The sequence below is a fragment of the Sinocyclocheilus anshuiensis genome, unplaced genomic scaffold (genome assembly GCF_001515605.1).
Source record: "Sinocyclocheilus anshuiensis isolate Anshui unplaced genomic scaffold, SAMN03320099.WGS_v1.1 scaffold1255, whole genome shotgun sequence".
In the NCBI taxonomy this organism is placed as follows: domain Eukaryota; kingdom Metazoa; phylum Chordata; class Actinopteri; order Cypriniformes; family Cyprinidae; genus Sinocyclocheilus; species Sinocyclocheilus anshuiensis.
In genome coordinates this window covers 288,045-299,320 of record NW_015540914.1, presented here as the reverse complement: position 1 = coordinate 299,320, position 11,276 = coordinate 288,045, and the positions used below count along the sequence as shown (strand labels likewise).

Sequence of the window (11,276 nt, the reverse complement as noted above, 5' to 3'; positions counted from 1 at the left end):
CTCACCCTCACACACACACACACACACACACACACACACACACACACACACACACACACGCACACACACCGCGGCTTAGCCTGGGACATCTCTCATTCACAGCTTTTGCTGTATTAAATTAGTTACACCTTAATATGGTGAATGAAGTTAGTAACAATCATTATCATTTAGCATTTTCATATCACTACTCATGGATGCAACTTTATCAACAACTTGATCCGTTGAAATATCCTTCCCTAAAATGGTTAGGAAATGTAATGCTGCACCCCGCCTAACCAAAATAAGAACTATATTTGTCTACATTACTGAAAGAGGGAACTATTTCACTCTTGACTGCTCTGTGGCCATTCAAGACCTTAAAAGAACCAGAACCCGGGACAAAACAACTGTCAAATAAAAGCAAAATTACAGGAATTTGACCGTGAGAAACCCAATAAAGTCATCCCGCTCTGAAGAATAAGTGGCAAGGGTCAACTGTTTTCCCGCTCAAATCCGCTGTGAAGAATTAATGTGGTGGAAAGCAAAGACTTCTCACTTTCGGCCGATAAGCGGGTGCGTTGCCGCCTCGGCCTCCTCTCTGTCATTAAGAGCCATTCAAGGGCCCACCCAAGATCATCGGATCCGCCGCCTTTGAAAGACGAGAGGAATTTAAAGTCATAAAAGATAGAGGGGAGACGAAAGCCCTCCTCCACACTCAATTTGCCTCAGAGAATGGCAATTGTTTCGGGATGGCAATAAAAACTTTTCCACACAAGGAACAAGTCCACTCCTCTTGTCAAAAACAGGGCAGAAAAGAAAGCGAGGTGAGGTTATCAGCTATCCGGGGGAACACCCTCTCACAATACATCACTCTGCAAAAAGTTAAACAGGGTTTTCCATCACTTGGTTGGACCTAAGGAGCAATTTGAAGACTGGATTTTGGTGTCATGAAGGTTTTTGACTGTTTTTGGGTCATTTTTTGTCCTATCGATTAGTTTATTCAAAAATACATAAAAAAATGCATGCATACAATGACTTGAATACAGCTTTTCTACTATGAGCATGTTTTTAACTAGATTTTTAAAATAATAATAATTAAATAATGATCTTTAAAAAAGCATCATATGACCCCTTTAAAAAGTTTGGTGTAATCTTTTATTATCATTTCTTAGAAAAACTATTTTAAAAAATCTGCTTCATTGATTAATAATATTTGAACAAATTTTGTCCACCAAATCAAAGTCATGTGGTGTGACTAACATGCAGAAAAAAAAAAAAAACAGGAAATGATCTCATGATATCATTTACCCTCATGACTGTGTGTCAGTAAGTCTTAAAATATGAGAATATTTTCAGACAATATATTGACAATGTATTCAGATATTAGACAAAGCCAGGTTAGTTCAAGCTGCAAAATATCATGTGGTGGAACGCCCCATATATTTATATATTTATATTTATATTTATATATATATATAATGATTAAGATGTACTGTACACTTTTTTTTTTTTTTTCAGTTTCACGGGATGGGTCCACTACATGCCATTTAGAGTCATTAAATTTAAACTTTAGATTTCAAAACCACTGAACAAATAATACATTTCTAAGAACTTAATGTGTTTTAAAATCAGCCATCATTTGTATATTTTTACCATGAACACTCTTCATCGACCCTTGTAATACTGTACATACAAGTGCCTGCACTCCAGACAGCAGGAAGCAAAGGTGAACATCACTTCTAGAACAAATACACACAGATGGAACACAACAAAGTGGATATTTGCTGAGATCACAAGCTAGAAAACACTTGTGTGATAATGTCTACAAGGCTTTCATCACTTGCTCAAGTCCTGATTATTTTCCGACCCCGAATTCATTATTTTGTCATTTGGGCCAAATCAAACAGAAAACCCCAGAATTAATCATTCACCATTAACACACTTGCCTCTGTGAGCCATATGGATGTCCCGTCCACTGTAAGACTCCCTCCATGAGCACAGCTCCACACATGCAGTCTGGGCTGAGTGTGTGTTTGGTTTTCCGCTGCCTTTTTCATTTCTCTCCACATGAAAGACTCTTTTCATGCAGTGTCCATTAAAGCCATGGAAAAGTTAGCAGCACGCAAATAAACAGAGTGAGGAGCTTAATGAAAAATGATGTACTTTTAAATCAGGAGAGCTTTTCTTTGCTTCAACTCATCTGTCACCTCTGTTTTAGTCATCGGTACAGTATCCCACCACTTCTAATTTCATGTATGAGGGGGTACAAAAATTCAATGAAGATGCAATGGCAAGTGTAAAAAAAAAAAAAAAAAAAAAAAAAACCCAATTCAGACTCTCTCAGAGTTTGCAGAGAGGACAAACAGAATTTATCACTTCCCCAACCTTCTCCTATAAAGAGGGCGAGCAAGAGGACGATGGGGTGGGTAAAGAAGTACAGTGACTCATAGGTGCTGAGATTATGTTTCTGTTTGTGGAAAGTGAAAGAGGGCTTACACACACACAGACACACCCTGCCACCGTTATTCCTACACAAGCTACAGGCAAACCAATACTTGCATCTACAGGGATAGTTCAGCCAAAAATTAAAGTTCTGCCATTATTTACTCAGCCCCATGTTACTCCAAACCTGTATGACTTTCTTTTGTGGAACACAAAAGGTGGATTTTTGAAGAATATCCCTTTCAATAAAAAGAAAGTGAATGAAGACTTGGGCTGTCAAGCTCTAAAATGACGAAAAACAAAGTATTATAAAAGAGGTCCATGCAACTCATGCTCCATATTTCATGTCTTCTGAAGCTATACGATAACTTCTATTGTGTCTATTGTATGCGCCTTTAGGTCCTTTTTTAGGCTTGAAAGCTTCAGTCCTATTCATTGTAATAGTATGGAAACGTACACACGGCAAATGCAATATTCAACATTTCTCCTTTTTTTTTTTTGCTCCACAGTTGTACAAGTTTTTAACAACATAACGGTTAGTAATTAAAGACAGAATTTTAATTTATGAGCTATTGCTTTAGATGCCTTTGCAAACACCTACAGTACCATAAAAATTAAGGGCAAAAAAGAGAAAAAGTACTTTATTTGTACAAAGAATTTTGGTTCAAACAGGGACTGAAATATGGCAGTGTGTTATCCTGTACAGGGGGAAATTCCCTTCAATTAGACTAACAATGTTCTGACACAAAGTTTTACATTCATTGTAGTGACAGTTTGGAGTAAAATCACATAGGAAACCAGTGACATGTTCCACAAACACAGGAAAAAGGCCACATGTTCTTTCACCTTTTGTTCACTCAGTGTGTGTCTGTGTTTCAAACCTGTCTGGAATATGAATCTAAAATAACATTCTAAAAATACATTCTTTAAGTCAGGTAGATTGTTCTGTTAGGACTTTTTTTTTTTTTTTGCTGATAAGATTTTACCCCATAAATGGTAGTTGACAAACAACATGAACTTAATCTCAAAGTTTAAAATCCAATACAATGTTCAAATGAAAATACAATGTTTAGGTGCTGTAAAGGTCAACATTTGGTTTCAGTTTTAAACCATTTTATTTACCACTTACCTTCTTAGCAGTTTACTTGCCTTGTCTCAAGAGACAAATGGATTTTTAAAAGTACAAATATTCCATGTAGTTTCTCAAATAAAATGAGTTTATGAAACGGCTTGCATAATATAGAAAAAAAAATGTAAAAATGTTTTAACAGTTAAGAGTGACATGCAGCAGTTCACACTGCTGTCACTGCTTGACATTTTGTTTTACAAAAACATTAGCAATTTAACAAAATGCTAGAGAATGTGTTATTTACACAGAAATTTAGAAATACTGATTTATTGACTCCGTGTACTTGACATTTCACTTGTTGCATAGCATTAGCAACTTTTTAACAACATGGAATGAGATTATTTACTTGTCTTTCCATGATGAACAGTAAAGTGTTCAAATGACTCCCTAGGTGTCACTTTTAAGTGACATTTAAGACATTAAATTTGTTTGATAACAGTTTATGTGTCATACACTACCATTCAAAAGTTGAGAAAAGTTCAGATTTTTTTAAATGTTTTTGAAAGAAGTCTCTTATGCTCATGAGGGCTGCATTTATTTAATCAAGAATAAGGTAAAATTGAAATATTATACAGTAAAATCTGTGAAATAGTATTACAATTAAAATAACTTTTATTTTTCAATGTATTTTCAAATGTAATTTATTTCTGTGATGGCAAAGCTGAATATTCAGCATCATTACTCCAGTCTTCAGTGTCACATGATCCTTCAGAAATCATTCTAATATGCTGATTTGATGCTTAAGAAACATTTCTTATTATTATCAATGTTGTATTAACAGTGTGCTGCTTAATATTTTTGTGGACACCGTGATACAATGTTTTCCAGGATTCTTTGATGAATAGAAAGTATAAAGAAACAGCATTTATTTGAAATTGAAATATTCTGTAACAATGTAAAAGCCTTTGGCAAATCTTTGATTGGCAGTGGATCTACTTGTTATCACTACAAAAGACATGATTTGTGGCTCTAATATTTTCTTAAAATAAGTAATGAGATAAGAATTGTATGTTATTTGTCAAAAGTGCTCACTCTGCTCCCATCTGGAGCCCCTGTATGCAGGATACATTGTTAATGCATTGTTAATGCAACAGGAGGAATACTAAATTAGGAACCTAAAACTGTAAACGTTCACTTCAAATGGGCTGATGTCTTCTACAGGACCGACCTCACTCCAACATCTGGAAATGAACTTTAATTACAAGTCCCAAATCTCAGAGATTACTGTAAATATGCTGTCACTAAGTACTGAGAAGCTTCTTCACCGAGGGTGAGTAAAACGCAGCCTAATTTTCATTTTGGGGTGAACTAACCCTTTAAAACGTGTTGAATGAGGCCAGAAATGTTGAAGGACGCAAGTGAACTGATGAAGGATAAAGCAAAGCAAAGCAAAGCGTTCTGTATAAAAGTACAGTTAAATGGATGCATAAAAACCTGGAGACAGCCTAGTGTGCTGACGCAGATTTCTCAAAGAGGAGTTTCGCTTTCATCTGCCGCCACATTCGAGGAAAACCTTGGAAACAGAGATGTTCTCCCTCTTTGAAACCTCAAGTGTTGGGTCCCCTCTAACCTTTGCCCTGTGGAGGGTCTTGTGTGGAAGAATGCACACCATTCATTGTTATTCTTGCACAAGAGTCTGTGCCTAAGTGGCATTATTAAAACACAGAGTGTGATTTCTGTGGCAGTTTTACTGCTTCTGGGCTTTTTATGCTGTCTGACCACAGCCTCATGAAAACACACTCTGGCATTGACAGACAGCATAACACCCGGCCTGGGGTACTTGGGTTACACTTGCTTTTTCCCCTGTGTCTTACTCTCCATTATTGCCATTATCAGGGCTTTTTTTTGTGTCCCACCGTAAACTTTGCCTCGGGGTAGACATCCAAAACAGTCAAAGCCCTTTGACTTTGAACGTGGCAGATCTCAGAGTATCTATGCTGTTGCAGGACGATAAATTATGACATATGACATGGCGGTTAACACACATTGGCCCTGTATTTCAGGTGATATTAGCCTCTCGGTTTCAGTGGCATCGGGGTTCACTCGTCACCACGGGGAAGGCAAGACTTCTGTGAATTATAGATCATATGAGGGCGGGTCTGCCCTTTATAAAAGCAGCACTGACTGTGATTGTGTGTCAGCAGCACCTACACCCAATACACTAGGAAAAAAACCTTGTCTTAATCAGTATTTTGTCTTGTTTTCCAGTAGAAATATCAAGAACAAGATTAAATTTGATTAATTTCATTCTCATTAGTCTAACTAAAATTTCTAAGTTTTACACTTAAGAACAAATACTTTTCCAAACAATTTTAATTTAAGGTTAATGCCATTATATATATCCGTTATATTTTGCTATTTAATGCAACTGTTTATTCATTCAAAGTTTTTAATAAGTATCCAAATATATAGGGCTCACTATTTTTTTTTTTTTTTTTGAAAAAATATCTTCGCTAAATCAGTTTTGTTTTAGTAGAAAAGAAGACGAATAAAATAAGAAATTTATCTGTAGCAATCCAAGCTTCAAACACTAACTGCAACAGGGTTTTTCAGGCTTTTGTCTTTTTTATTGGGTAGATAGTCAAAAAAAAAATCATCAAGAAAAATTTAAAATTCCAGAAATGTGCAGGATTGGGCAAATCTAAACATTGCAGATCAGACTCAAACCTTACACTTACCCAAACCCCAAACCCTAGCTCCAATGAGTGTAGAACATGTGTGGACTTCAATGTTGATATAGGATATTGGGCTAAAAAAAAAAAAATCAATGAATCCCCTTTTAGAAGCTAGAATCTCCCTGCCCTTATTTAACAAGCAGCTGAAGGTGATACACTGGCTCTTTGACATGGGCTCCATCTCTAGTCTCAGATTATGCTCTCTGTGGGCCGGTCCCTCATAAAACAGGAGAGTACGGACAGATCCATACATGTGCATAATCAAGCAGACTGCACCAGACAGCAAGTCGATGAGACGTCACTTAGTGAAACAGATACGTCTGTTTTCCCAACATTAGCTCATGTGTCCTAAAAAGATCTCGACATGAGACACAGTGGGGTTAATAGAGGGGAATCTGTCGCGGAGATGGAAATAGTAGGCACAAAGATGTGACATGAAAGCCCACAAATTTCCACAGCCTCTTTGTTATATGTCAAACTAAGTTTCCTACAATGTAACATCACCTAAAGTGAAGTGTGTCATTTCTATACCAACAGTGGCACCAAAATCTGTTTGTTAGAGAAAAAACCCTCACTTATTAAATGTATTGACCCTTTACATCTTTCACCAGCTCATAAAATCCCTCTTAGTGCCCCTTTACAGTAACACCTCCATCCCTATAGAGCTCAATGTATGTTGGCGCAGTGTAATCATGAGTCCCCACCCCTCTTGTGTCCAGCAGCTGAGAAAACAAACATGTCATAGATGTACTGCCTCTAGATACCATGCATTTGAAAGGTCTATTATGTTTGACTACAGCTGTCCTAACAAGAAAGGTTACATTGACCTTGCCCAGTGGCAGAGAATACAGAGAATACCAAGCATGTCTCTTGATAGGTAATATGATACAATTGTCTCTGGGATCTGTTAGTGATTCTGACACCCCAAACAAAGTGTCACTACTTGTGCATCCTCACCTACCATCTTGCCTAGTTTGAGCACTTTGCCTTCAACTCGAACTTGGTTATCAACCACACATTAGTGTTCACTAAACCCAGAGGTCTAATCCATGAAATCAATTACAGTAAGGTTCAATTGGTTAATAATAGTGAACCCTTTAGGTGTTATGAACTAACAATGAACAATACTCTTATAGCAATTATTAATCTTGGCTAACGTTCATTTTTACATCTAGTAATACATCTTTAATATTTTAAGTTAACATTAAATTAACAATGTATTACAAACAGTGTGGTACTGTTAACTAAAACTAATACTATTAAAAACATTTTCAGTAATTAAAATAAAACTTAAATAAAATATAAATATTAGATGAAAAACGTAAACATAAAAAATTAAAATGAAAAATAGAAAGGCTGCCTTGGCAATTACCTGAAATAAATAAGTCAACTAAAACTGAAATTAAAGTAAATTAAAACTATTTAGAAATAAATAAAAAAAACAAATGGAAATGACAAAAGCACAAAATTACTAAAACTTAAACTGAATAAAAATATTTTAGTATAAAACTAAAACTAAAATAACACTGCTAACCAAAGAACATGAATGTACAACAAATGAACAACATTTATGAATCAAAATGAACCTAGATTAATGAATGCCATAAAATTTTTTTGATAGCTAATGCATTAGCTAATGTGAATGAACCTTAATGCAATGAACTATAAAATGTGAAACAGTACAGTTGTTACTTTAAACGTGATGTCTGTCATTTCAACCAGTCTATTTGTCTGACCAATGGTGGACAGATGGTGTCCAAGCCTGAAAACATGTTAAAACCTAGTGCTAGCTCTACCTAAAAATCACTTTTGTTGATATAACCCAGGGGCGTAGATTACGCGGGGGACGTGTCCCCCCCACCATCATAAATAATATTTGTGACTTGAATAAGACCATTTAATTTAGATGTCACCACATTAGGCTATCTGATAAAACATTTTTTACAGTGTGGGAGGGTGAAAGACGGAGAGAGAAATGAGGAAATCAGGGAAATGTCCTCAACCCACACCGTAGCACAGCCACATAAAGGACAGCTTTGACGAGGAGAACAAAAGGTCTACTTGTGTGCATAATATCTGCAAATTGGATGACAAAAACAAACAGCTGTGGGTGAAACACTGAGAAGAAAAGGGGGGTCACTGCGAGGAAGGGGGCACGTGTTCAAAGCCAAGAGAAACAGGCCTGTGTCATCGCAGGTGCTCAGCGAACACACAGGCACAACAACGTCTACTATATGGTGACTGATTGGTAAACAACGAGAGGTGCAACAGGGAAGATCAAAGCAAAATATCTATTGTTAATAAAAGCACCTGTTGAAGGACACTTTGATGACACCTGTTTGAGAGGGCATCAAAGCATGACCAGACTTTTGTGTTCATCTGCAAACAGCTCCTGATACCACAACCCAAACCAGAAGATGGCTTTGAAAAACAACGCCTCAACTGGCATGCGTTTTGTGGTCTAGACTGAAGGAATTTCTGGATTTGTCGTCCAGATGTCATCGCAGGGTTACCTCTGAGTGAACCCTCAAAATGGCTGCACATGCCATTTGAGGATCCAGCTTTTCTTTTCTTTTCTTCACTAACTACCATCTCATAGGTCACCTGTTGCACAGACTCACTCCACATAAGCTCCTTGTTCATATTGAGTTACAATTTAATCAAAATGAGAAATCTGATTAGACCCCTGGAATATGCCATTATATGAGCTCGCCAAGGGCTGAAAGACCATTTGGTGTGCTTACTGTATATCTGCATGCTTGAGAAGTAGGTTTCTATATGTTTATAACTCAGAGTAAAAGGGAACATATGATGTTTTGCCATGATGTCTTTCAACAGGAAATGTATAGACTAAAAAAATAACAAGAGGAAGATGGGGAAAATGAGTTTTACAGACAGATGACATCACTATAGCTAAATATACACCTATAGATGGAATGCCTTAATTGGTCATTTCTCCTTTTTATCAGATGATACAGTCAGTATACATTCTGTATACTGCATATACACGGATAGATGTTTCCCCATGTCAACTGAATTTCCTCCATATAAGTTTGAGCGGATTTGTGAGACAGGAGAGAGGAAAACAAATCTCACAAATAAATGAAAATGTTAGTGAGATAGCATCGGTTCCAGCTAAAAGCCTGCTCGGGTTCATCTCCCCACATGCTGGCATAGTAGCTGCCACCTGACGAGACCCTGGCAGGATGTGTTATGAAAATGAAATGCTAACGTGTCTGCAGGGCTGGACAGGGGTCTGGTGACTAGCTAGCTTACAGCCCCCTGCCGACCTTCAGATTAGACCTCGGAGCTCACGGGGGTCTGTAGGTAGACTAAGCCCAGATATCTTTCTCAGTATCCGATGTTCCTTTCACGCATCACTGGAGCTTTGGACCCGAACAAAACATGAAAAAAGGATGGTTGTGTGCAGTGTCGGGGAGTAACTTCTTTAGAAGCAATGCTACTACCTTAACTCTACATTTTCCAGTAGCATGATAGCAGCTCAGATGTTTTCGAAACAGTAACAACTAGCAACTTTTTTTCAGCAAACAACAGTGTAGAGTGATAAAATGTGTACTTATGTGGTATTCTATGGCATAGTTTAAATACTGCGATTAGCGTGTTCAAACAGAAAATTCATACAAGCAGCAGCACACTTCAAAGAGTTCAAGAGAGGGTTCAAAAAATGAACACAAATAAATAAATTAAATAAATAAAAAATAAAGCCACCAATTTGAGCCCCTGCACAACATTGGACAGATTTTGTCATTTTATTCCAACATGTTCAGCCAAATGCTGATATTCGTTACAATATTTTCAACATAGTTTGTTTTGTTGCATTTAGTGTACCATAACTAAGCTGTTGCCCTGATTCCAATTAATTCAACAATTCTAATTGTTTATTCATTCAAAAACCCTCATTGTTGTTCTGCCAGAAAAATTTGGCTTAAATTATAAATTATATAATTGGATGGTTGCACACAAAGATATCTCTAGCTCGATCTCATGAGAATTTGTAATAATTAAATTTGTATGAAATGAGAAAATTGAAAGAAAACATTAAACTCAAATACAACCTAAATCTAACCATAAAGCCTCACCCTCTGACCCAACCCCTAAACCTAAGCCTATATTTCCATACAATCCACGTTGAAATCTTCTTTTACAAATGATTCCTTGTCATGAAATTCTGTTGTATTGCACCCTTAAGTAGCTCCAATGTAATTAGATCTTTTTTGTTAGTAAGTTATAGCACACCTACGTTTTCAAGAGAAACTTGACTGTAGTTGAAGTACTTTAAATTGAGTAGCTTGTATCTTGACAGCTTTCAAAGATGCTTTCCCATCACTGATGTTGTGAATGCATGCAAACACCAGGGCACTGAGACTTTATCTTTCTAGGGCACTCGTTCACACAGAGATGCACACATACTCAAAACTACCAATGAAAAGTAAAGAGATTCTTTAAAATAATTTTCAAAATGTTTCACACGCATGAAAACTGACTACAGACGGATCGTTTCATGCAGCATCAGAGGATTGTGGCAGTGGCTCTTTAAGAAGATTAAAGACTCCTGACAAGCAGCATGGGATGAGTCATCCTTACACATGGAGACTAATACGTGGCAGAGTGTCACACCAGGCGGCTGCTAACAGACCTGCTCTAAACATCTCCACCTGCTTTAACACTCCGATTCAGCTTTAAATTGAGCTCAGTATTGCATCCACACACAGTACACATCAAGTAAAACAACCTCATAGATAGGATAGATAGACGAGTGATCTCTAGACATTCTGTTCCCATCTTAAATTTACCAAATAAGCAAAATTGAAAGGTCAAGGTCACATGACTCCTCAGCAATGACTCAAATGTGCTTTTTCAGAGATTTGACACTTACTAGTCACTCTTGGAGCTTTCTAGACATCTCACACTTGGAAACAGCTCTTCAAAGCAACAAAATCTCCCATTGCACTGACGTGTCTGTCTTTGCATCACCTCTTACGAAATGAGAGGTCAAAAACACTACTCCTACATGCTGTAGATTCTCGTAC

The 11,276-nt window shown here is 37.0% G+C and overlaps 1 pseudogene; it reads right to left on the bottom strand.

Moving 5' to 3' along the window:
• Positions 1-11,276, bottom strand: part of LOC107689280 (aminopeptidase O-like) — a 76,989-nt pseudogene that overhangs the window by 23,996 nt on the left and 41,717 nt on the right.